Here is a 26,174-nt window from a genome sequence, read left to right on the forward strand (position 1 = left end):
CATAATGGACGAGTGAATTTCGCTGAGACAGATTCCCGCAGTACCCGGAGTGTGCACATGATTTCTTCATTTAAGCATGTGCTCGTGGCCGATAGTTAGCGCATTATGCTCGCTACAGAGCCATCATCCAACATAATATGTTGTATACTCGGCATACGTACGCACTTTTTCTATCCGATCTGCTTTATTTATGGTACTGTGCATTCAACTTGTTCGCTTTCACAAACACTAAATATTTAAAGGAAATTCCCAAATTTTAAGGAGAACTAGGCGAGCCAGTTCCTGATAAATGGCTCCATCATAACGTGCAATATTGTAGCTGCAGGTTGATTGCACTTCGTAATGCGAACGAATGTTCAAAGCATAAAACAATATGTAAACATAATTAGTTCTATAATGTCAAGCAGGTGGAGGAAAAATATTGTTCGGAAAAATCAATAAATATATAATGCCTACGAGAGGTTCGAGTTAGCGACTTATCGCTTTGAGTTGTAAAGCCAACCGAGTCTCTGCAAGTGTAAGCTTTAGTTATGTAATGCAAGACTGTCGGGCTAGAGAAATACCAAAATGCCCGTCAGTTGGATTGAATTAGGCTTTCCTGCAACCTTGAAGATGCTGGTTTCAAGACAATAAAGAAAAAAAAAAGAAAGCCGACGCATATAAGTCGTATCACACCAGAAAACAACAATAACAAATACAATAATGACCACAACAATAAGGACGGTGACGAAGACGGAAAGGAGCAGAGCAACAACAACAACAAGAGATGGTGCCGAGCATTTGAAGCGAGAAGGTCAGCAAACCATCCTTCTGTCTTTGCGCTCTACCACCTGCATGAGTAATACATGACCGCCAGCGCCTCCCTGTCGGCTCTCCAACGCGCCTTGTCTGGGAGCCCGCATGCGAGAATTAATTGCGTTCCGGGACTGCGTGTCACGTTCCACGTACGTCTCATTCTTCGCGCGTTCAGAAGGCGTGGCCAGAATATAGGCTATAGCGCCAATGCTCCGACGAAAAACTTATTTTCGGCGTTGCCCGTTCGTGCGGGACCGACGTGACGTCACTCCTGTGTGCCTTTGGGCTCGTTTGCTATCCTTTCACTGGCGTCCGCAGCTTCTTCTAAATCCCCCTTTTTCATCACTATACATATTTCTTTTCGCTTCTCTATCTATGTTTCGGCGTGTGTCGCTATCCGCCTCAAGTTGCTGCTCCGTTAGAGCAGGCCTGCGCTTACAGCGTTTTGCCTTGCCTCCTTTCTATGCGTAGATTTTTCAACTTTCTCGCAGCACTTATTCATCGGGTCCCCAAACTGCAGAGGCGAAACTGTCCACAAGTGGCGGCGGCGACCGCGACAAAGCCTACCCCGGGGACCATCCGTCATTCTCGGGGCTGGGAAACCGGCCGGGTTGTTGCGGTTGTTTTCCAAGATAGAGTGCACTCCAGAGATTCCGCTTGTTCGTTGTTGTGCCAACAGGAACGAGAGACGCGAAAGAGAAAAAAAAAATAAAGCAGATATCATAATGTTTAGGAACTGAATTAATGCATATGTTCGTCAGAAAGGAAGACACTCCAGAAAGTATCGACAAGAAAAGAAATCTCTGCTAAACCCCGGTGGCTGCGCCGAATATGTTGCTCTTTTATAGAAGCCGTTTACGTGAGGTGCAATCCAGATGTTTAACCTGTACCGCGAAGACACAAGCGAGAAATTTTATATATGGCAACTGTATGAGTGCAGCTCAGCGGTAGCCTCGCCGAAACGGTCGACTTCCACGTGTATACCAAATGGTGTTTTATGGATTAGTTTCTTGGTGCAGCAGCAGCGCAAACTGAGACACATTGAACTCACCACCACGGCGACTACTAAACTGCACTGTGACATCGTAAGTGCACGTCGCCGGCACAGATTATTGCTCAGACGAGTCTGAATGACTTCTTCAGAGGTGCACCTGCGACCAAGTTATTTACTCCGTATACCAGGGCGTAATGACTTTTACTGCCATTTTAGTGCATATCTTTTAGATTACACACATTGGTCTACCTGTTGCAAAATTTTTCTCAAATCTTGCCAAGACTTTCACTGAAAGTGTTGAGCGAATTTTATTTCATTTAGGCGTTTTCAGAACCCTGTAAAGTAGGCTAAACGGCATAGTGTATGTAACAAAACCATTCATGTTCTTCTAGTGTCAGTAAAAGTGCGAAATAAACAGGGAATTTAATAACAGGGTATAGAGGAATCATACATTACTAATGCGTTTAAAGGCAATGCATGATAACAGCCAAATTTCTGTGTTCGCCATGAGATTTTAAGATTACGAGTTTAGCACGGTTCAAAAGGGGAACGGTCACCTGACCTTTCTAGCACAAAGACGCACTTGCTCCATGTTATGCTTGCAAATGTTGTAGTTTTTGGCGCTGGCAAAAATATAACTTAATTATGCTACATGACCTTGGTCATGCTGTTCACTTGCGTGACCCTTATACAGGTCAAATGCTACGTGACAACCCTTGCAGAGCTTGAAAGTTTCTTGCAGCAGTGCGTTGTTCTACAGCCATGAGAAACGGATGTGGTGCGTTGATATTCTTGTGAACGAGCCCAGGCGCTCCGATAACTACACCTTTATACTTGTGATCTATCCTGCGTTCTATACCTCAGCATTAATGTTATTGGAATAAATGTTCGTAATTTAATATACTGCGGAAATCGCGGACATCCACCTATCGAACGTACTTAGGAAAGCTTCAGCACTTGCAGCATTAATTAAAACCCATTCTAATGATTTTTAGAAGCATAGAAAAAACTGCACTCTCTGTGCCTGTTTGCTTGAGAGTAATTAACAGCAATGTATACGGCCTCCGTGCGTGTAGTCCACGATTGACTACCATAGCCACACAGCCGACGCGGCCGTACAGCCCATTGCTACCATCGTTTTGTAGCCTTGGAATGTAAAGCGCAGTTTACAAAGTTGTTTTAACACGACAGCGTTAAGGACGCGTGTCGCAGAAACTCCAGTGTCAGAGTTGGCACAGTTATCCGCGAGCGAAAATTTCCGTACATATGTAGGCATGCGTATATGTCACGTCTCGCTGTATTGCATAAGGTATATATATATATATATGCGAGTCATATTGCCCCACCATGCAATCCCAAAAGTTGCTCATACTTTGTCTTACATTCCTGACAAAGTTCTTCCTCGGCATTTTGTGAATGACAGCTCACAAACAAATGTCATGAAAGAAAACGCGGACAGCGCATGCCTTTTATGTCAAATAGTCTGAGACTTAAATATTAAAAGTGTGAAACAATAACAGAAACATGAAAATGACGTAAGTTTACACAAGCTGTACACAACCCCCTGGATCGCGCCACGCAAGAGGCCGCGTTTCTACCAGAAAGCCCGCCTTCGTGTAAAGCGTTCGCCGCCAGCTTTTAGCGGTAAGCATTACGGTTACATAAGCTGCAGTTGCGGGGAAGCGTAAGAAGCAGTCAGAGATATCCGAATGCTATCGCGTTCTACTCTTAAAGGTGAAACTTAAATGCCCTCGAAGTTTTTTAAGCAAGTTTGCAAACTTCCAAGCCGCCGAAATGCCGTCAATTATTCGGTGACGTGTCAAAAAGATCGCTGGTCGATAACTAAACAATCATTTGTCAATAATAGGTTCAATCTTTTTCACACCGAAAAGCCGCTAAATTTAGTGACAAAATCGCTATAGCGGCAACACACACTACAGCGCTTACTGCACCAAATGGCTTTACTGCACTAAATGGCTTTACTGCGCCAAATGGCTTTACTGCACGAAATGACTTTACAGAACCAAAGCTAGCACGCAAGCAAGGCACGCTCACATCGAAAGCACATCATTGGTGCAGTGAAGCCATTCCATGTCCAGATCATTACCTGAGCAGCGTGCGTTTAGGTTCTTCGTTTCTATAGCGCTGTAACCATGTTTGATCAAGCTTTTCTGAATTTTCTCAGCATTTAGAATTAAAAAAAAAAAATCCGCACAAGGCAATAAAGCAGCGCACATGCAGTCTTCCGTTGCGAAAACGGCATTGCCTCGAGATATCTACATAACCTTGACGCAGTTATTCCTAGAGCCTATCAGTCGCACCGAAATGACATGACATTGATTGGGTTAGATTAAGTTGCTTGTAATGTTGCATTGCCCTAGCGACAAGCATGCAGTAGCAATCACGGGCGTTGGTTCATGTTTTCTGAATGCCGTTCGGAAACGTAGGCACCAGTGCACGGTAATCTATACTGCTTCTAGCCTAATTAAACATTTATGATCAGAGAAATGACTCAGTCAGATGTCCTTGGTTCATTCAGCCTCGATTGCTATGTTGCGTAAGTGGCACAAACAATTTCTGGCTTAGATTTGTAACGTCTCTAACGTAACCTAAACATTTCGTTTGCTCAGGACTGATGTGTCTTCGTTCAAAGCATAGCTATTGAACGCCGTCAAGGTGCTGTTCAAACAATAGATGGTCCATCTGTACGGATAATTAGCTGACAATTTACTGGATTGTGCACACCACCATAATTTACGTAGCGTACTTACACTGATGCCATCAGATAACGTTTCCTTCATGATACCATGGTACTATTTCGAATAAAATATAAACAAGCAGGGATTATAGGAGAGCTTGTTTTTTTTTTGTGTGTGTGTCGATGATCCCGTAACGTGGATGATATATCCCGGACCAGCCCGAATTCTATATTTGCTAGTCGACAATTTTAAACTTATAGTTGAACTTGCGTAAAAGAGGTTTTCTTTTAACCTACTTTCAATGTACTGACGTGCTTTAAATCAATGCCTATTCAGACTTCTTACTGACTGTAAATTTAAACCAGTTTGTTACAGAAGGGTGCTTGTACCACCCTTTTATCCAGCAAATAGCAGGAAACTTATCATTTATAAGCATCATAAAATTGATTGAGGCTACCATTGAAATCAAAAAGAGTGATTTTGTGAAACCACGTCGAAAGGAATTTGCATGAGCAAAAGGTATGTGCAATTGAAGTCCAGCGCATGCGATTGGCTTCACGTAGGCTGTACTTACTGTACAACGGTTTAACCTTGGCTTTAAAGCTAAAGTAAACATTTTTAAGCTAAACACGAGCTTTCTTCGCTTTTCTTTATTTTTTTTCCTACTGCTACACAAGTATCACACTGAAACTTAGAACGACAGGATGTTGAGCAATTTGGTAGCGATTAAAACGTTACATAAAGGTTAGAATGCTTTCACGGACAAAAGTAGTAATGAAAATGACAACACTGTAGCCTCACTAACGCCGACTTTCGGAATTTGTGTTGTCCATTCAGGTCTCAGTTATGTGCGTGTTAGCACTTCCAGCTTTCTGTATCACAAACCACACTAAAATTTTCAGTGTTTGAAACGAGAGCTTTGAAACATCTTGTTTCAGGTGGCTGTCTGTTTTTCTGAATATTTATGTTGTTGTTTTTTTTACCGGCAAAGCAACTTTACGTTGTCCATTATGAGGAAAGTCAACACATTCCCGTTACAGGTAACCTTGAAAAGAAATAACAGCCTGGCAAAATTTTACTTTTTTACTATAAGCTTCTCTCTCCTCGACCCGAATAAGAAAACAAAACAAAGAATGCTACGAATTCTTTCGCTAAGTCTAACGCATAAAGGAAGTGCCGCGAATTTACATGTTTATCCGCCCTAACGAAAGGGCGACGATACTCTGTTCCATTTCGGCAAAGAATTTGTGATTTTGATGCCCCTACATTTTTGTTTCCTGAGAATCTTTCCGAAAAACAAAAGTATTTGACTGTGACGGATCTCGGGAAAGGCAGCAATTCGGTCTCTGTATCCCCCCCCCCCCCTCCCGCTTCTACCTTCCTCCCGTCCACCGACAATCCGTCTTGTCGGCTTGCGCTGGGTCAACGCTTTGTTCTCCACAACCGGGCTCACTCAGCCCACGAAAGCTGCCTCGCACACCCGCTGATCGCAGGAAAACGACGTTTCTCTGTTCGCTTACACTTTATTTTTCTGTCCGGAAAGGGGGGTAGGGGGGTAGGAAGGGGGGCTTACGCAACAGAGAAATTTTGTGCACCGCACCGTGCGAAGAAGTCGGATTGGTTGCCTTCAAAATCTCGGATTTCGGACACGTCACCTCGCTCTATACTGACAAAAAAGAAAGCGCAGACAACAAAAATCTGTATGAGAATAAAATACGGGCCCCTATTCTCTTTTGAAGTCCTCTGATGCTCCTTTGAGGCCCTTTTGATCTAAGAGAAAGCTTATTAGCTTTGTTTTTTGTGTGTTTGTCGGGCATTTCCGCACGAAAAATTTATTTATTTTTTTTACTTTGGTATCACAACATATCTTATCGGGCAAAAGGAATGCCGGCAGAAGACAATAAAAATCGGCAAACACGCAAAGTTCCAGCCACCATACAGAGCACCACAGTACGTCGTTAGCTTTGCATTTCTCTTATATTACGGTAGCATTTGTGTTAAACACGCGTTATCGTTATTTCCAAGCCCTCAATGAAAAAGAATCGTAACTTCGTCGCATTGTACTATGGTGGTTGTTAATCCAGCATCGGGAATGTTAAAGCTGATAATTTGGGTTCGATCTTTCACCGCGTTGTATTCCGAACTGCAGCTGGCTAACCACAGCTCAGGGGCTCTCAACGCTTTCGTTTTTCGTGATCAGCAAGCGATTTGCGCATTCTGCTCGCCCCGACAAGCTTCTAGCGTTACTGCATGCAACTGTATATACTACGGCCGAAGCGTCGGAAACCGCGCGGCGTTTCGCCGCAACTGAGCGGAGCGAAAACGGGCCAAACTCGCATCTTGCCTCACGCACAAAAGAAACAGCCGTTTGAAAACGAACAACGCATTCGCCGTGCCGTGCAATTTTCTCACCGAAGCAGAGGCGTGGAAAAACGGAGACGGGAGCGAGTGAGGAGGGGGCAGAGAAGCAACGAAAGGATTTCTGCGCTGACGCTTTAAAACGGACGCTCAAAAGCGTTGGCTAGACCGCTGCACGTTTTCGCTCCTCGAGCCCGCTTCTGGCAAAGCCGCGCTGCGTCTCTTTATCTGCTTTCTCAGCCACTACTTTCCGAGACAGGCTCGAGAAGCATGCATCTTCCGGTCCTTGCATTCCTGTCCAAGGTACGAAAGCTTAACTGCGGACTCCCTTCGGTGAATGTATGGTCTTGAAAACGCAGTTAACCACTCCTTGCGCACTGTGCAAAGAGAGCGAGTACCTAATATTTTACCTCAGCCCATAAACTTCTAAAACACGAGCTGTTTCCACTTTCCTTTGTTTGATCTTTTTGTCTTTCTCGCTTACACAATGCAATTGCATGTGTTGTAAAGAGGGAGACTAATGCACCGATGTTGAAGCACACCAATATACGCAGAAAAAGAAAACAGAAAAAAGCAGGCTGCAAAGCCCTTCCCTACACGGCCTTTAACGCGACAACGTTAAGGGCCCCGCGACGCAGAGATTCCGAAGTCGGTGTCGGCGGCGGCGACGTTTTCCGTACATCAGAAATATCATCCCGAACCATGCATCCCGACTCACGCAGGTTCTCGGCGTGGCGCATAGGCATTATTGAACTAATCGAATTTCTCGAAAATGCGCCAGCAAATTCGTAAAGTACGACTCAGGCACGACCTTCCGACAAGACAGCATCGAACAATTTGCATATACGAGAAAACATCATTCTGTTCCTAGGGGTGGGCAGCGCAACCCGGACGAAAGACAGAAGGAAGTACACGATACGAGCGCAGACTAACAACTGGCTTATTTTTTCACACAAGTGACTAAAATTTCTAACAAGTGACTGCGTTATTGAATGGCAAGATAGATTAACACCCTTTCAGCCTTGTAAGCGTCACTTTACACATGTTTATATTTTCTGTTGCATCTGTAGTAAATTTCTCAGTGAGGCTGTCTTCTTTTCCTCCCCATTTCTTGCATAGTGAGACCACGGCATGCAACGACATGAAATCACGGTGATAGAACTGTGTGTGAAAGAAGTTGTACTGAAACCACTACTTGTGGACAGTATAATATTGGAGTAGAACTCTATCAAAAGCAGGTTTTGCGCATCGATTGTTTATCGTTTTCCCGTGCGTCCCCCTTATGGAACATATTAAATTATGAAGTTTTACGTGCCAAAACCATTTTCTGATTATGTGGCACGCCGTACTGGACGACTCCGGAAATTTCGATCACCTGGGGTTCTTTAACGTGCACCTAAATCTAACTACACGGGTGTTTTCGCATTTTGCCCCCACGGAAATGCGGCCGCCGCGGCAGGGGTTCGATCCCGCGACCTCGTGCTCAGCAGCCTAACACCATAGCCACTGAGCAACCACGGCGGTTATGGAAGATATTATGACAGCACGCCGGAAAATAACGGTCGCTGACTGGGATTTTTCTGCAACGCGATATGGATTGAATGTTCAGGTAAGGGTCCCAGTGACTAATTCAAAAATGATAAAACCACTCGGCCAAAGCCATAATGCAATGCATTCAATGTGTTCACACAAAAGATGCGGACATACTTTATTGAAAGCCGCGGCAAATTGCGAAGTAACAAAATTAGCTGCCTGCCTTGAGTGCTTGGCCGCTGAACTCATTCACTGCGACAGGAGATGTCCTTCGCATCGTTTCTTTTTTTTTGTGTGTGACCTTGCGGTTCACACAACTTCATACTTGTTGGGGTGTCCAAACTGCATGCGTGAACTTCAGAGACTGCATGCAGCGTAACACCCAAGACACTATACTAGTCCCGAAGTTTCTGCAATTTGTGAACAATTAGATCATCTGAGCCTCAACCACAGATTGCCACACAGGCAAGAGTTGAGAATAATAGCAGATTGGGCAAATTGGCACATGCGCAGACTTCTAATCGAAGTGGCCGTAGTCACAATTTTCGAAGCATTCTTCTTTTTGCCTATGCATGGCGACCACGCCCAGGTAGTTATAAATTATATCGCGGGCAAGGGTGTCTCAGTAGAAACACTGCAGAAATGCCATAAAAACTTTTAAAGTGATGACGCTGAGGAATGAAAAATACGACAACCACGATGACTTGACGACAAGGGCGCAAGTACGTACTAACAGAGAGACGGACGCCACCACAAGCCCAGTTACGGGCTCTTAACCGCAGTGAAAGTAAAATGCGCAAAATGAATCCCACGCCGACAATTTTGGATCAGCTGATGGACAAACGGTTCTCTGAAAATTAGCCAAGCGGACGGGAAGCTTTCGATAAACTCAATCAACGCGAACAAAATAGAGAACATGCCCTCGATTCAACGTAAATGATCCTGGTACTGAGTCGCATTCAGAGATCTTCTAAAATGAAACCGCCCCCAATTTTTTAAAGTAGTGTTCAATCTGCTAAAAAGGTAGCCTTACTGCTGTTCGCCACGTCCACTGTTGGGGTTCTAAAAAAGAACAAATCTAAGACATTGAAACACTGCAAAGCTTGCGAAGACACGAAGCTGCGTCAATTACTGACCCATTAAAAAAGGTTCTGACTGAGATGACCCCAGACCTCGAAGGCGTGCCAGAGTTTTAGAGCAGGCTCACCCAGCTCACAAAAAAGAAACACAAATAAAAAGCATACACGCGGACTTCTTAATTGACTGAGGCCAAGAGTGTTGGATATCTCCATCCTTGTTCTTCCTCACGAAGCCACTATACTATTCGGTATTACATACAACCTGTGGTTTTGTCAATCTCTAATGCAGTATACCGGGCAAAAAGTAGCTGTAACTCAAGAATAATAGTGTGAAAAGGATAATTAAAAGGAGAAAGAGAGACAAGCTGGCAGGTCAGTGAGATTTTTGCTAATGCCACGAATCTGTGCTATTTGTGTATGGTGTAGCTTCTTTATCGATGAAATTTCAGATGGTATTGCTTCATTGTCTTAATAGCGGCAGTACTTTCTTTGACGGAATCTAGACTGAAGTTTCTGTTTGGAGATACAACGTTAATGTCAGTAGATTGGAAACAGTAAGGGCGCTCAGAGCTGACGGGTTTTCCGCCTAAAATAACCAGTCAATTCTTTATAATGTGCTAACAGTATCAATGTTTAGGTAGTCTCACTTTTTCTGTCATTTCTATGTTTCCTAAGTAATATTACTTTCTGTCAGAGCAAACCTATCAGGGAGAACGTCAGCTGCTGAGCTGTGCGATTACACGGTGTATAACGGCATGCATTGCACGGTATTAACGTACGCAACGATTGTGCAAGCATGGTTTGTACTTTTGTTTAAAGTAAAACAATATTTATCCAACAGGTTGGGGCCGCAAGTAATGCCATGAAGAAGAAGAAAACGGACGGCGTCGCTAATTATGGCGAGAGATGTAATAAACATACTTGGCGCATAGCTTAGAGATTATTGACAGTGGACCATGGCATCGGTAAATTTTTCGGATGTCCGCTAAGCCTTCGTACTACATTTGCGAGGGACGGAAAACTGCTCTGTGGGGTCTACCTCAAAGATTTCTATTGCTGAAATTTCGATGCAAGAAAAATCCTTACCTCTTGCCGTAACAGATGTTTTCTAATTCTGTATCATCCCCAATAATTTTTTTATGCACCAGAAAACATTTGAAGCCTCTTCGACCTTTAGCTGACGACAATGTATGGCATAACTAAAAAAAATTTTTGTGATATTGAAACGCCTACATACACACCCAGGACGAACGTCGGACACAAGACTCCAGCAGAAAAAAAACAATAACAAGACAATAAAAAAGTTTATAATGAACATGCCTTGCCTAGTGCATGGTATACGCTTGCTTTTAGTTATTATCTACGTGTTGCTGAGACATTTGTAGGTGTGCCCGAATTCTGCAACTCGCAGTTGCAAACTGGCGGCGAAAACAACTTTTGTTTGAGTTATGGTATTCTCAGACCCTTCACATAAGAAGGTTCATCTCAAGAAAAAGAAAAATAAGAACGTCGTTTGTTCAACATTTCAAATATTTTCTAGTGGACGTTCTCTTCCGTAACCCTGAATCGTGCTGCCGCTTCGTCGCGAGAGTTTCAGCTTTCGGTTCAGTCACTAGCGTGGAATGGAAAAAAAATGCAAAAAGAAAACGAAAGAAAACGACTTATTAGGTACACAAAACCTGAAGCCGACAGGAGCAAAAAATAAAAGAAAAATCAAAGAAACAGAACGATCAATCGGAAGTGCTCGGGCACGTGTGCCGCTTTCCCATGTTGCGCGCTCTGTGAGATCAGCGATACACAAAATTGGGAGGGAGAAGCGTAATTCCATAAATTATTCTTAATCTCGGACATCGCAGAACGGACGTCCACGTACAATGACCGTTATTACCACGAGCCGGAGGCTCCAATTTAGAGCGGGCCGCCTACTTTGCACACGGCACCTAGTCGAGACTCGCCGAACGGCAGCTGGGGCCGGCGGTGCCTGTAGTGAATGCTTTATTACTCGACGCATCGCCAGCGTCATTGGGCACAAAAGTCGGCAGAGACTGCTAGGAATTTATGTAACTGTCTTGAAAAATTCGTGGTGGTCAGAGCAATATTTAGGACCTTAGCGAGCAATCGGCTCAAGCGAGTAGCTTGATCACCAGGCATTTCAGCGGCTGCGAGGATGCCTGCCGCAGTAATATTAAAAGGTACATATGATTACATTGTGCCGAATGTGTATAAAGTAGTGCTGTTTCAGGTGTCTTGCGAGCCAAGGCAGTGCTTCTTGATTACATCTAATAATGACAAGATGAAAAAGAAACATGGCAATTTACCTAATTTGCTGTTGTTCGAAGAGAGCGACAATAGTTCCCGAATTTATATCATCCTGACATTAATCACGATGCAGGGAGATCTTAAGGATGCGCGCGTAATCTGCACAACCCTCGTATTCATCGGGGATTCCAAGGAGCAGCATTTCGCCGGCCCCTTCACGCGGGAAACAAAAAGGAAATGCCCGTCTACCGATCGGATTAAATAAGAAGGACGTCGTACAGAAGAAATACTTTGCTTGGCCAGACGGTACGAAACAAGAATCCTCGTCGAGATGAAGACAAATAGGGAAGCCACCGCAGAACTACTTGCTGCATACATTTTAACAAGGCAGTGTGGAAGCACAGGCATATTATTTGTCTTTCGGGCAGATAATCACGGTTGAAACAAACTTTTAGCGTTAAAAAATGCGATTAATATTGCATTTCTTTTCGGCAGTTGTCACTTCACTTTTTCAGAGGGTAGTGCATCGTGAACCTGCGATAACGCGTTCTATCGCTTTGTTTGAAGATTATACTAGTAGCAGGAACTTAAGCAATGATGCTTAACACAAATGGGGGATTACTTCTAGCCCCTTCCGTAAGTTCAACCGCAATTCTACGTCTGGTTTACCTCTATTCGTCTCTCATTGACGAGAGACGTTTCTTGCATTCAATTTCCGTTTCCGTAGATTGTTGCGTAAGATCTAGCAAAACACATACCTGTTAAATTTCACATCGCCTGATATCATTTGCACACTAACAATGAAATCTTCACCCGCCATGGTAGTTTATTCGATTTGGTGTGGCGCTGTTGAGTACGAAGTCACGGGATGGAATCACGTCCATGGCGGCAGCATTTTGATGGGGGCGAAATGCTGAAAATGTAGTTAGATCTAGGTGCACGTTAAATAATCTCAGGTGGTCAAAATTAATCAGCAGTGTCCCACCATTGTGTGCTTCATAATCAGATCGTGTTTTTTTCACGTAAGACCACATAATTTAACAAATTAAGTTGCAATCATCATGCTGTGACTGAGCCGCACGTTTCATATCTGGAGAGCTATGTGACATTGACGGGTGGCCCAATCGGAGGTCGTCTTTCATAAATATCCGCCCTCCCGAAACACGCGATGTCTGTCGAAGACATGACTTTGCGATAATTCAGTGATCACTATACATGTATTTAACAGTGTTCCATGTCTACTTAGGTATTTTTTCTTGTCTAACTCAGAAATAAACGTCGACTCTCTGATCTGCTTTTCTGTCCACAACATCACTTTTGTAACGCAAAACAAGATGGCCCAACACGCCGAACAATAAACTACAAATCACAGTTCTGCAGCCTAGTCATAAAATTGCGTGATAACCCGTCTAAACTAACTACAATTTCTAAATTCAGTCCTGCGTGCGTGCGTGTGTGTGTGTGCGTGTGCGTGTGCGTGTGTGCGTGTGTGCGTGTGCGCGCGTGTGTGTGTGTGTGTGTGTGTGTGTGTTTATGCTCTAACATAAGCACTCTTGTACACAACAGCAACTTCACACGCACTATCAAAGTGCATTTCAAAAGTCAGCTGGCAAAAGTGAAGGCATGATAAAGGAAACCCGTCTTTCCACATTCTTCAAGGGAGCATCGCAATACGCCGAGGGTACAGCGCACTCGAAGTGAGCAGGAAAGGGGAAAGCGATAAATAAACAGGACCACCGAGAGACGACAAACTCAGGCGGAGTGACTCGCCCGTGCGCCGAGAGATGAAAGAAAGCCCCCTCGCCATAGCGCGCCACAGTTCTATACGGCCGTTGGTCGCTTTGGTCAAACATTCTCGCTCACGTCCCCTTGCACTCCACACTGTACCGCAAAAATCTCCACTTCCACATTTCTCGATTCGCGTCGCATTCCTTGCTTCGTGAGTTGTTTCAACTGTTCGTTTTCCTCTGACAGTAACCCCCGAAGGAGAGCGCAGCTAGTTACATACATAGTTTCGCACCCCTTGTCCCGAGCCAGCGCTTCTCAAGCTCGGTTTCCCCGCCTGAAACACTTTTCCGGTTTCATTGCACCACCGCGCGCCTTTTGTCATTGTAGAGAAGAAGGAACAGCACCCTCGGAAAGCGGCCGTTACTGCTCTTCATTTAAGCTAAACGAAGACATTCGGTGGAACGACATTCCTCGTCTCGTGTCATCCAAGTTAAAAGCAGTCTTTTGTTCAAGCTAGATCAACTCCAATTTTCTCTCGCTCATTTCCTTGAAGAGACAGCCGTTTTGCTTTTGTTCATTGTTACGGCAACCACATAATCGGACAAGGAGGAAGTGTATGTGTTACCTCATACACTGTGACGAAGTGAGGTCTTTTTAAGTAGAAAAGCTTCCAGATAAAAATAAACAGCAACGAGTAGTTGAAGAGTTCAATTTCTTCAAGGCTAGCAAATACAGGTGTCGTCTGAAGCATGAACTTTATGGCATTGTAGCAGCACCAACTGCCCACCTTGTCACTGCTAGAGTGCAGAGAACGCTCACGGGCTTCGACAGCGTCTAGAAACACTTCGAAAGCCGTAGTAACTGTAACTGTCAGCGGCTGAAATAGGAAACTATATGCAATTGCCTGTGTAACTTGAGCATGAGCGCATGTCGTGCATAATCATTCAAAAGTGTAAGTAACTTGATTTGATACAATGTAAAACCAATTTACACCATCAGAAGTATTTTTTCCAATACTCACACTCTTACACCCTTATAGGTGCAATGATGGGATTTATAGAGCAATTTGTACCTTAAGGATCCTCAAAGGAGTAAATATCGAATTGCAGTGTACGGTGTTTATTGCATACCGCATATTCTGGTTTTCAAAAAATGACGAAATGCGTAAAAATTTACAATCAGATTGTGTGGTTATTCGGTACCACATACAGAAGCAATATCACGCACTACTGAGGTATTCATTATGTTGCGCACCGCATGTGCTTGTGTATGATTAGGGACAATCATTGAGTCTTACTATGGCGCGCATAACTTACGCGCATTTTCTTCTCTCCGACATTTTCATCACTTACACTTTTGTACTTGTTGGTGCCAAAATCACCGCTTTGTTGGAACGTCAAAACCTTAAACATAGAAGCATAACAGATCGAGATGGTGACATTTGATTGTGCTTTATTGGAACGCAAATGACAGACACAGAACTGAAATCACGACCACACAGATACGCAAACTGACAATGGCTACTTCTGACAATGAATCGATGTTTTCGGAAAGCGTGGGCACGCGAGCATGGTGATCACGATAATGCGACTTTCACTTTTATTACTTCAATTTTTTTCTTGTCCTTCTAACTTCTGCTTGTATCCTCTGGTTTATTGCGGCTATGAAATGGTGCCGTCGATAACCAAATAGACCAGTTGGTGGCAACGCTTGTCATCATCGCCTTTGAACGTGTCCTGTCTCTTTCATTTGCGTTATTCAAAATTTTAAAAAATCATGGCGTTTTATGTGCGAAAACCACGATCTGATTATGACGCACGCCGTAGTGGGGGGACTCCGGGAACTTGTACCACCTGGGGTACTTTAACCTGCACCTAAATCTAAGTACACGGGTGTTTTCGCGTTTCGCCCCCAACAGAATGCGGCCGCCTCGGCCGCAATTCGATCCCACGACCTCGTGCTCAGCAGCCCAACACCATAGCCACTAAGCAACCACGGCGGGTTTCATTTGCGTTACACCCAAGCACCTTAGCCAAGATTAGATGCTTGATGAACTCGCTCTCATTTGAATACATCTGGAAGAATCAAGTCAGCATTTCAACGTGAAAGTGGTAAGTAGTGTGGAAATATACAATGAAGAATATCCACCATGAAAGAGGACTAATAATTGGGGCGAGCAGTATTAATAGTTACGGTTATTATTCGCGAGAGCTTATTCCTTAAATAGTGTTTTCTTTTGTAAAGCCAAGGTAGCTTGCGCGTGAACGATGGTCTGGCTCATCTGTTTATTGCCAAAAAAATGACGAATGATAATGATGATGCCACTGCTTACATGATCATTTCATTCTACTCTGCCCTGCGACCTCCACTACTCGGTGGTGTGCTCACCTGAGCGTCGCCAGGGACAGCCTCATACGGGAACCTTTCTCTATCACAAAAACATTCCCTTTCTTTTCAGACTCTACAACAAAATACTACGCAGACACGTCGGCATCATAGAAGCCATCATAGAAGCCTTACCATTCTACGCAGAGGGCTGAGCAAACATCAAAATAAAAAAAAAAAGATATTGGCGACTAAACAACTCTTTTCAGCGCCGCCTCTGTGGATGCCTACCTCATTATCGCACGGGAGTCGAGGAATGCTGAAAAGAAAAAAAAAGCAACCATTCCGAGGGAACAACGCTATATTTGCCCGAGCCATAATTTTCTCTACTTCTCACAGCAGCATCGATCACCATCTCCCCGCTTTCTTTGCGTGCGATTTTTATTTTTCCTTCATCCTGACACTTGCCTCCGACAATAAAAGGTGCCTTACCATTTCTTGGCTTACTTGCAGTGCGTGAAGGGGCGAATGAATCTTGGTCCATTAATTTGATTCGATTTATTAGATGACACTGGAATTATTCGTAACTTCCGTCGTCGCCTTCTCTACAACATTTCATTGCCAAATAAATATAAGGGAATGAGGTGAATAAATGAGCTCATAAGAAAATACGCACTCGCATGCACACAATGAGGAGCACATACCGTATGCGCGCTTGAATTGATCAGCATGGCAGTGAGCCTGACCAGGGCATTTGGTGCGATGTGCGCATCAGGGTTAACGCAAACAAAGCAAGTGATTGAATAAAACAATGGAATACACGAACTGAGATTTAATTGCCAATTTATAGGCACACTCGAACAATGAGCACAGAAACGGTGAACAAATTCAACCTAAGCATGCTCTAAAACGCATATGTATGTATAAATGAACAAGAAATCGAACAGTTGAGCCCGCGCGTAGAAAACAGAAAATATCAAAAAGCGTAGCAATAGTACGAAACATTATGATCGGCCTTTGAAGAGGTTACTAAGGCTTTTCAGAGTTCTAGTTTAAGCCTGTCAATGTCTCTCGAAACGCTTTTTCTAAAGTAATAAAAGGACTTTTTTTTCCTACCAATTGGTTTTCACTATTCACGGTTCAATTTCACGAAGTATCAATCGTGTCAGACACTCCACCACCTTCAGTCGCCACGGGCCTATTGCCAATGCCTAAATAGTGAGCGTCCTCCACCATCGCAATGTACAATTCTCTACATTATCAAAGTCTGGGAACTGCCGCTCCCTTGTAGCAGCAATAGACGAAGAAACTTGCAAGTACTTTCCTGGGGCGCAGCCACCCGATCGGCCTACGCCCAAGAAACGTGGGAGCGAGTCAAGCGACACAGACAGCGAAGCCACCGACTTGTACACGGGCCGTGTTTTCCGACTCGAGACCGGCTTTACACAACAAGCAGTCAATATCCAGACGTGAAGCTCACGAACAGCTAACATACGAAATCGTCAAACTTCATCACGACGTCAAAGAGAAAGGCCATGAAATTATTTTCCAGTGGCTACGTGGCTACTGCCGCATCAATGGAAATGATCAAGCATACAAAGCTGCCCGAGAGTCACATCAAGTACAACACATCGTTCCCATTCCTCTTTCCAGGACAGACGCTGCAAGGCAGCTTCGTCACCTGGCACGCAAGCTCTTTTTAACAGAGTGGAACACCCCAAATGTAAGCCACACCAGGTTGTACGAACTGAACCCTTCGCTACAACTCCGACCTCCACCCGGGCTTCACCGACGTGAGACATCGCTTCTATACCGGTTGTGGTTGGGAGTGGCTTTCACGAAGGCGTACATTACTATGATTGGAGTGACCGACAGTACTGCATGCGACGTCTGCGGCGTGGAAGAGAACATCGAACATTTATTGTGCCATCGTCATCGATTTCAGTCGGAAAGAGAAACATCTATTGCATTGCGACGACTGGCCGATCGGCCGTTTCTGTGCAGGTGCTACTTGAAGACCGTCCCCTTCGCTAGTCGGCCCACAAACCTATGAAGACACTTTTGCACTTCTTGAGGGCGACTGGCCTATGTGAACGTCTTTGACTCGCTCCGGCCCTCCGCATGCGTGCGCCAGCTCACCGCGGCTTTCCTCCCCCTCTTCTCCCTCTCTTATCTTTCTACTCCCTCTGTCCGATCCCCTAGAGCCGGGTGGCCAAACCTGACGCATTTCTGGTTATCATCCCTGCCTTCTCCCTTTATCCCCCTCCCCTCTACATATAGCGCAACGCGATTGCAAAGTTCATCAGGCGTGCTGTTTAAGTTGAAATAACCTCTGTGCCTTCGATATCTGACACAATGTAGTTGCTCATTCACGTTTTGGCCCACTGAGGGCCAAGACATTCATGCGTGAAAAGTGCGTTTCTGACGCTAGAGGCTTGCTTTCATAGCTTTCGTAAATTACAGCTTGCCATTTTTGAAGTACTTTGAAGAAGGATCGCTAATGTCAGTGTGGAATTTTGCGTCGTCGTATGCGAAACGTATCTAAGCTTACCGGCGTTCATAAGTGCAGAAGTGCGGGAATTGTACGTGAGTGGACTTTTCTGCAAGAAGCCGCTAGGACGTACAAATTTCCTATAGCCTGCAATGTTCTCCTCCTCTTATGTGAGCAGAAGCTACTGCGTCACCTGCTAGTATCCATGGGCGTGATCTTCAAATCGGTCCTAACTTAATGTCGAAGTCATTCAGCGTCGCCTAAATCTGATATACAGCAACACTGTGCTCAAAACAGTACACAGACTAACGTGATTACCACGAACAAGTATGAGTTAAAGGACACAACCGGTAATCCTCGTAACCTAGCTCCCTAAATTCCGCAAAATTTTCATAATGGGTGACTCCGCGTATCTGCGCCTTGACAACTCGGACTTCATGCGAATAAGCTCCGCCCAGCACGAGCTCAAATAAGCAGAGATCGAAAGAGCGCTTAGAACTGATTAAAAATGCACTTTCTAGGTATATCTTCCGGAAGCTCGGGAGCTCTCTCCCTGTATAAAACTTTTTCGCGACGCAGTCGTTTCCTCTGCCTCTGTGTATTTCCGACCAGAGTGCAACACTCTGAGGCCCAGTTAGCCAGGGTAGACCGGCTGCTAAATAATTCACTTCCTGTTTGTCCACGTGCACCCGGAATTAGACGCGTAATTGCGAACGGGTCCTGCCTCCCTGGACCATTTAGCTGCGAGAGCTCGGTCCGACACGTTCGTAGCTGAAGTGGATGGGAGTCCCCTAAACAATGCTCATTTGGTTACGCATAATGCCGGCCAGCTTCATCACAAATACATCGCATGTGGAAGTAACACGGAAATGAAGTGCTGATTCTATCTAGCACGTACGTTTCGCGTTAATTAGCTTTGAGAGTGTGTTCGTGATGCATGACATCCCGGGAGAGTGAGAGCACAGAGTAGATTTCTAATTGTGCTTTGGAAGAGTAGCGAGGCGAACTACAATGCCTGGTGCTCGACAGTTATCAAATATTTTTGAAGAAATGAGGCAGCATTTCATCCCATGAATGCAATTTTGCACCGCACCCACCGGCAATTGGAGAGATTTTTGCGTCCCCGCAGTTTGCCCGACGAGTCCATATATTATCGACGCTTGGAATGAAGCCACATGTGTGAACAGAAGTTGCAGTGGCAAGACCATCTAATAGATTATGGCGAAAGCAGATAGCATTAGAACTGACTGAGTGAGCATTAACAAGCGAAAACGAGGAATTTCTATCCGTTTGCAACTGTCAACCTCTTCGGCATGTCAGGGCCTCCTGTAAAGCGTGCACCTCCACACAAGTACTCGTTCAGTGACAAAGCAGACCCCAAGTTTGTGAAACCTTAGCCCATTTAATCACTGTAACGGTGTGCGTTTTACAAGAAAATAAAGTATTCCAATAATTATCTGCATTGTTATTACTACCAAGCCGGAGCATCTTTTATGGAAGGTACGATTGTTTCTGCGTCGGCATTTCACTATCTTGTCATCCAACTTACCGTAACCTCCTCCAGATATTTCATGTGTAGCACAATGGCTGTTTTCTTCCTGATTTTCTCATCGTGCTCGACAAAATGCATGCCTGGTCACTCCCTATCATTTAACAATGTGCTCTCATATAACTATATTCGTAGCGATGATTTTATCAGCGTAATCCAAGGTCAGACCACTATTCGGTCACATGACCTTCAGAAAGTTATCTCTAGAGTAAGAGCACCTTGCTTCCGCCGGCACAAGTGAAGGGCGGCTTCACAACAGATTAGGCAAATGACAAATATTTCCAACTAAGTAGCTTCCGGTGCACCTGCTAAGCAATGTGCAATTTTGCATGCCGCACAAGTACGGCAGGCAGCATTCCGCGTTTTCGGCGCGGCTTTGTTGAATTAGACTGTCCTATAGCTCGACTAAAAGAAAATATGCAATAAGTATTCTGTATTCTTCATGTATTGACATAGTTCAAAGTTCATTTACTGCGATTTTTAAATATCTAGGTAATCAAGTTGTATAATTAGCTTTCTTTTACGCTCCCCTCCTTGTTTCGTGTTTGCCTATTTGCTTCTCTATCTCACATTGTTTTGTCCAGTGCATTTGCGTTCTCTGTACATTTCGTCCCACCTATCACATTTTAAATGCACCAGAACGCAGGCACCGTAGTTGTTCCTGTGCACTATAATTAACATCTGAGTGATTGAATGATTGACTGATTTATTACCATCATCATCAAGTACAGCAAAATCTAAAGAAAACAACGCACGTGCCCGTAAACAGCGCGTCGTATCATCAGAAGAGCAAGCCGAAGACGAGATGAAACTGATTCGTCACAACATAGATGATTCAGGTACACACTCTGAGAAAGAAAAGAAGCATGAATTGAAAATAGAAGTCACAAAATCAAGGTCCCCACAAGAACAGGCGAAAAAGGGAAGGCAACAAAGGCTTACATAGAGACGCAAGCTAAATTGTAGTGCAACGATGGTGGCAGATGACCCGCTTCCTTCGTGTGTCTCCCCTTATTTCCCGAAAGAGCATCGCACCGTAGGAAGATAAAAGCGGCAGATGCAGTGCACACAAGGGAGCAAGCGTTATAAATAGAAATAGAACGAGGCAGATATGATATCTGCCAGACGTGGCCCCTGGCCCTCACAGGCAAGGTCAAGAATCGGGCCAAAAAGAACATGCCAGATTGCTGCCTCTCAAGGCAGAATTCCTGCTTTTATCTCCAATTCCCGCTCGCGAAGCCTGTGGCTTTGCGCTGTGCTTCGGAAGTCTCCATTGTCGCTTCCCAAATTAATTTCTTTCACCGGCTTTCTTCCGTCTTCCGCCACAGGAGTAGTAATAAACTCAGAAGCGAGTATATAAGTGTAGCCCATATAACGTCAGAGAACGCGGCAGCTCTTCCGTTGTTGACAAAGATCGATGAAGCAAGTTAGGTTCACACGTACGGTTACACTGAGATGCGTGAACTTTCGGCTCGTGTCACTTTGGCGATCGCTTCACTTTCCCAGCTTAGAGAGGCTGTGTTTAAATTCAGCCAATGCAGCGACAGATTTTCATAAATGTGCCCCTCATGTTCGTTGACGTAGCCGAGGACTGCCGCTGGATTTCTAAAGGAAATATTATGGTCGTAATATCTGGTGCTGGCATCATAATGTCCTTCATATTTCCTTGCTGTTCTCATGTGGCGGAGTAATAATTTTTATAGCATGTCCAGGATCCTACAACGGCCATTTGCCAAAGAATTAATAACTTTTCAAGAATGAATGTCTGAGGAAACCGAGAAGAAGAACGTGAGAACCGCTTACTGAGAACGTGACCAACATTTTTTTGAGCAAACCGTTTCCGCGTTCACGGGCCTATTTTCGTTTCTTTTTTTTTTTTTTACACATTGACGTCTGATCCATTCATGCGGAGAGACCAGCGATGACGACAACACCATTTCCGGACTGTTGTTCTTGTGACTTTTCCCTGACCTCAATCGCTTTCCGATGGCCCGACTTAAATATTCCCAGATACTGCCTTTCTCGGAATCCTTTTCTTATTCTGTGCCATTACCTTAGTTCTGGCGAAGTACGTGCCAACTCTTACTTGGCCCCATCGGCATTACAAAATCCAGAATTACTTCCAGCTTCCACAAGACGATTGAGTTGACATACCACAGAATGCGGGCGGCCCACGAACAACTCCTTTCCGGGCTTGCAGCGTGGATGCCAACGTGATTATCAACGAGTCAAAGGACCACGCAGGAAAACAAAAGAAGGGGCCACGTACAAGAGTAGACAGCTAAATGTTCCTCCAGGCGCCACCTTTTTTTTTTCCTTTGCCGAACGCCCCACGCCTACTCTCGAGCTTCTTTGCTCGTTCTTACTGGCTTTCCGAGGCGTTTGTGTGTAGCGGTGACTATGCATGCTCCGTTGCTAAGCACAAAAAGGTCGAAGGAAAGACGAATGCTCTCGCAGACTCTACCACGTGCACAAGGGGCGGGTCCTCCGACTTCTTCCAAACGCGCCACCTTTAATAGGCACGTGTCTTGTTGCGGCGCCGCCCTAGCTTCCCCGCAATTGACTACAACATGCATTTTCGCAAAGAAGCACTTAGCAAGCGGAAGTTTCTTTGACGCTTCTTTGATGCGTATTCTTACACTTCCGTACATTCTACCGTTAGATAGTGCTGCAATGATGTCGTTGAGATGAATGTCGCGCCGTTAAGAGATGGCGTTCACAAAGTGAAACGTCCTGGTCGAATACGACACGCTTGTGTTTCTCGCTTTCATTGTATTCCTGTGCCTACACGCACCGCTTGGCGACTCCTCGGCTGTTTCGACTGCAAAAATGATGTCGGGGCAATAATGTTTTCTTTTCTTTTTTTTAGAATTACGACGGCTAGAGTAAGATAACAAAGCGTACACAGCAGAATTGTTTAGCAGCTGACTCTGTATTTGTGGTGCAACTCGGCGACAACATTCTGCGTACACTGTTAAGAATGGAGACTGGCGACAGGTATGGACACTGTGCGCGAGGTAGCGGGTTAATTTTACGCCAAACGACCACACATTTCATGAACAAGTAAGTTAATCACATTATCGTCGCTCTCTCATTTCCGGAAGGGTTCTAGGCGATGTCGACCGTGAAGTCTGAGTCATGTAAGCTCCTTCAGCCTCGTCTGGAACAAGAAAGAAGTGGGAGATAGCAAGCTATACTGCAGCCGTAGTGGTCACTTCCCATTGCAGTCAAACAAGAACATCAACAAGCGCTCAGGTGGTTACCCTTGGACAGAAATGATTTAGGAGAGAACATAATTACTTCACGGAAGTTGGCAGACGTGTTTCTCGCTGGTAAGTCATCCGGAAATTGCGGAGCTCTGTGCCTAAAAAGGTTTTGCCTAAATAGCCGCTTGTACTATTCTAGAGCACCGAGCAATATGCGGCTCTCTAGCTTCCAGCCAAGCGAAGCGGAGGTGCAGCTTGTAATGTACTTCCTGTCTGTCGCCTGCCACCATAAAACAGAGTTTAATGAGCCTAGATGTGGCCGGACTGGTTTGCGTAGCCGTATAAACAAGGCAGCACTAGTTAATCACTCAACAGCGTGGATTTCACTAAAGAACCATCCTTGGCGGATGTTGAACATCGCTTGTGCCAATCACAAATAGGCCGTGTATGCAAGTACGTTATAGCATTATTTCTGGCAAGTCAGCGCAGAGCGGAGCAAGTGTAGCTAAGCTACATGTCCATGAAAGACCGCGTGGCAAGTTCTAGAAGGGCGAATCACTTTCAAGTTCTCTGTCGCGCGGGCGCACTAAGTGAGTCTGCACATCTCGCGCATGGAGGTTTCAGCATCTATATTTCTGTAAACATACTGGATTTTCTACAGAAGAGCGATACTCTCATAAAAAGTTATGTCTTCTTAGTTCCGGAGTTCCTCGATGTACTGGTAGTTCGACACGGCGAAACTAAATAGCCTCACTATTGCCATATCCATAAGTAGAATGTGCAGCTATAGTGTTGTCGTGAAGGTAATAGCTTTCACATTTTCGCAGTGGCACCTGCGGCGAAAACGGCAAATGACATCTATTTAGAGCGGCTGTACATGTATTGAGAAACGCCTAGGTCGTGAAGCCATCAGGTTCCTAAGAGTAGCACGGCTGTCCCTAGAGCGCGCACCTCCACATGTTGAGCTGTAGAGTGGGAGAGAAATTAAAAAGAAAGGAAAAACCTTAGGAATGCGAGCTGGCGTCACGATAATGCAGTGGGGGTGGAATGAGGGAGCGTGCGGGGCTAAAATGAAGATTTTCGCCACAAAAACGCAATTTCTGATTTTCCTAATTTTGAATTCCTAGACGTATAGGACACCTCCCCGCCAAGCTTGGCTGCAATCTACGCGGTAGAAAAGAAGAAACTGAATTCTATTCTCGGGAAGGTCCCGCGCACACGCACTCTCGAGAGCCCCCGTGCACGCTTCACTCAGGACGCGGTCGCAGAGCGGGCAAGGAAATTAAGCGCGTAGCGAATGCCCGCGTTGGAGAGACTGTTTTTAGCGCGTTTTAATCGTCGGAGGCCTTCCACCGAGAGTACGGCAGACCGTAAAGTAAAAGCTAAAGAACAAAAAAAAAACAGACATGATTCTGGCCACGAGCGTAGGCAAGGGTGCTGAACCGCTCTAAAGCTGAAAAAAAAAATTGCGAGCACGACTTGAAGCAACTGCCGCAGAGCAAGTTCGAATTGAATAGGAGCATGAAACCTATGGAGCGGGTCACTTTCATTATGTTCGTTGTCAAAGCAAAATAACCTGTTCTGAAATCTTTCAGCTCATATTCCTGAGTTTGCAGTTTTTGGCCGGTTTCCTGCTTTCAAAACCTGCTTTCACATTGGTTTCGGGGCTTAAATTTCACCAGGAACAAGATGAGGTAAATTTTATATTTCTATATGTTCATTAACAGAAGAAATTATTAGATATTTGGAATATAATGAGATTGTTGCATAAGTGTAATAAAATTCACGCGACACGCCCTTATCCTACACTATAACCCGCCTACAAAGTATCTAAGACGTGGATTGAGTCTGGGTTCATTATTTCTGAAAGTATACTTTTGCTAAGGTGACATGCCTAATTGGTTCGTATGAGAGACATAACTTCTCTTCTACTCAATCTGTATTAATGAAATGTAGAATATAAGCTTAAGACAATAGGATACATAAACCTGTATATCTTTATAAATACCGGTGGAATAGATCAAAAATTAATTTTCCGCCCCTCATCCCCCTCAGATTAAACATGCATGAAAAAAATTACTGTTTGTCTTTCTTATTTTTGCGGATAGCGGATAGAGAATTATTACTTTCCCGCTTCAGAACAGAGTGCGCGATAGAGTTTTATTGCGGTAGCAATTATACGGACACTCCCGGCGTATTTTTGCCGTCGCCGTGTGCTTCGCCGTGATGTTCTGTATGAAGCCCGAGGGCAGTAACACCGTCGCTGCGCGTCGTATGCTATACGTGCGAGGGAAAGCACGCGAGGGAAACCGACGATCGCGGCTCAATCTGGCGCGCTCGAACGTGCGGTGTTCCGTCACGCGAAAAGCCGCGGGGGGTGGAAGGGAGGGAGGGGGGCCGGCGTTGTGCCCCGGCAGCAACGGCCCGCTTCGCCACCGGGTGCAACTGCAACTGACGATCGCGGCTCAATTTCGCACGCCATATATAGAGGAAAACGAATAGGCAACGCGGGAGGGAGGGGGATGTCTTCGACTTCGCCAACAAATGCCTACTTTGCACGGTTGCGCAAGTTGAATCTTGAAAGGAATCTGCAGACGGCTCATACCTTTGTGCGTGTTGTGTTCTCGCTGCTCTTAGGCTGAAGGGATAGACCGCATGCAGTTCACTTCACTCGCTGCTGCTGCCGCACTTGTTCACACCAGCGTTTTGACAGCGAGTGTTGGAGCTCATCAAGTGTGACGTGTTCATGTTTGCTTGTGCGCGCTGGCACCATGCTTGTTAATTCAGTTAATAAGTGAACGTTTCCAAGTTTAAACGGCCGATAAAACTACTATCCTTACTTCACAAAGCTGTCTGCTAATTTCCTATCGCCATCGATGCTTCGTCTTTCGGGCGGAACTGCGACTTCTTTATTGTTGTTAATTATTTGCAGACTATAATAGGCGAACACCCCTGGGAGAGGCCTTAGTCCTCCAGTGGACATAAATATAAGGTTGCTGCTGCTGCTGATGATGATGATGTTCACAATCACGACAATGGTGATAATGATGAAGAATTATAATTGCGGGTAAATGACCAGATAAGCTAAATTATGACCGGCTACAGCAATACATGGCAACCGAACACAGGCTACCTTTTTGCCATATAACACACACACC

The 26,174-nt window shown here is 44.9% G+C and overlaps 1 protein-coding gene and 1 long non-coding RNA gene across 2 annotated transcripts in view; both read right to left on the reverse strand.

Moving 5' to 3' along the window:
• Positions 1–26,174, reverse strand: part of LOC129382735 (uncharacterized) — a 484,451-nt gene that overhangs the window by 292,575 nt on the left and 165,702 nt on the right. The window lies entirely within an intron of this gene.
• Positions 1–26,174, reverse strand: part of LOC126523535 (glutamate receptor ionotropic, kainate 2-like) — a 239,018-nt gene that overhangs the window by 128,927 nt on the left and 83,917 nt on the right. The gene's annotated exons all lie outside the window — the stretch shown is intronic.

This window comes from Dermacentor andersoni, chromosome 6 (genome assembly GCF_023375885.2).
Source record: "Dermacentor andersoni chromosome 6, qqDerAnde1_hic_scaffold, whole genome shotgun sequence".
In the NCBI taxonomy this organism is placed as follows: Eukaryota; Metazoa; Arthropoda; class Arachnida; order Ixodida; family Ixodidae; genus Dermacentor; species Dermacentor andersoni.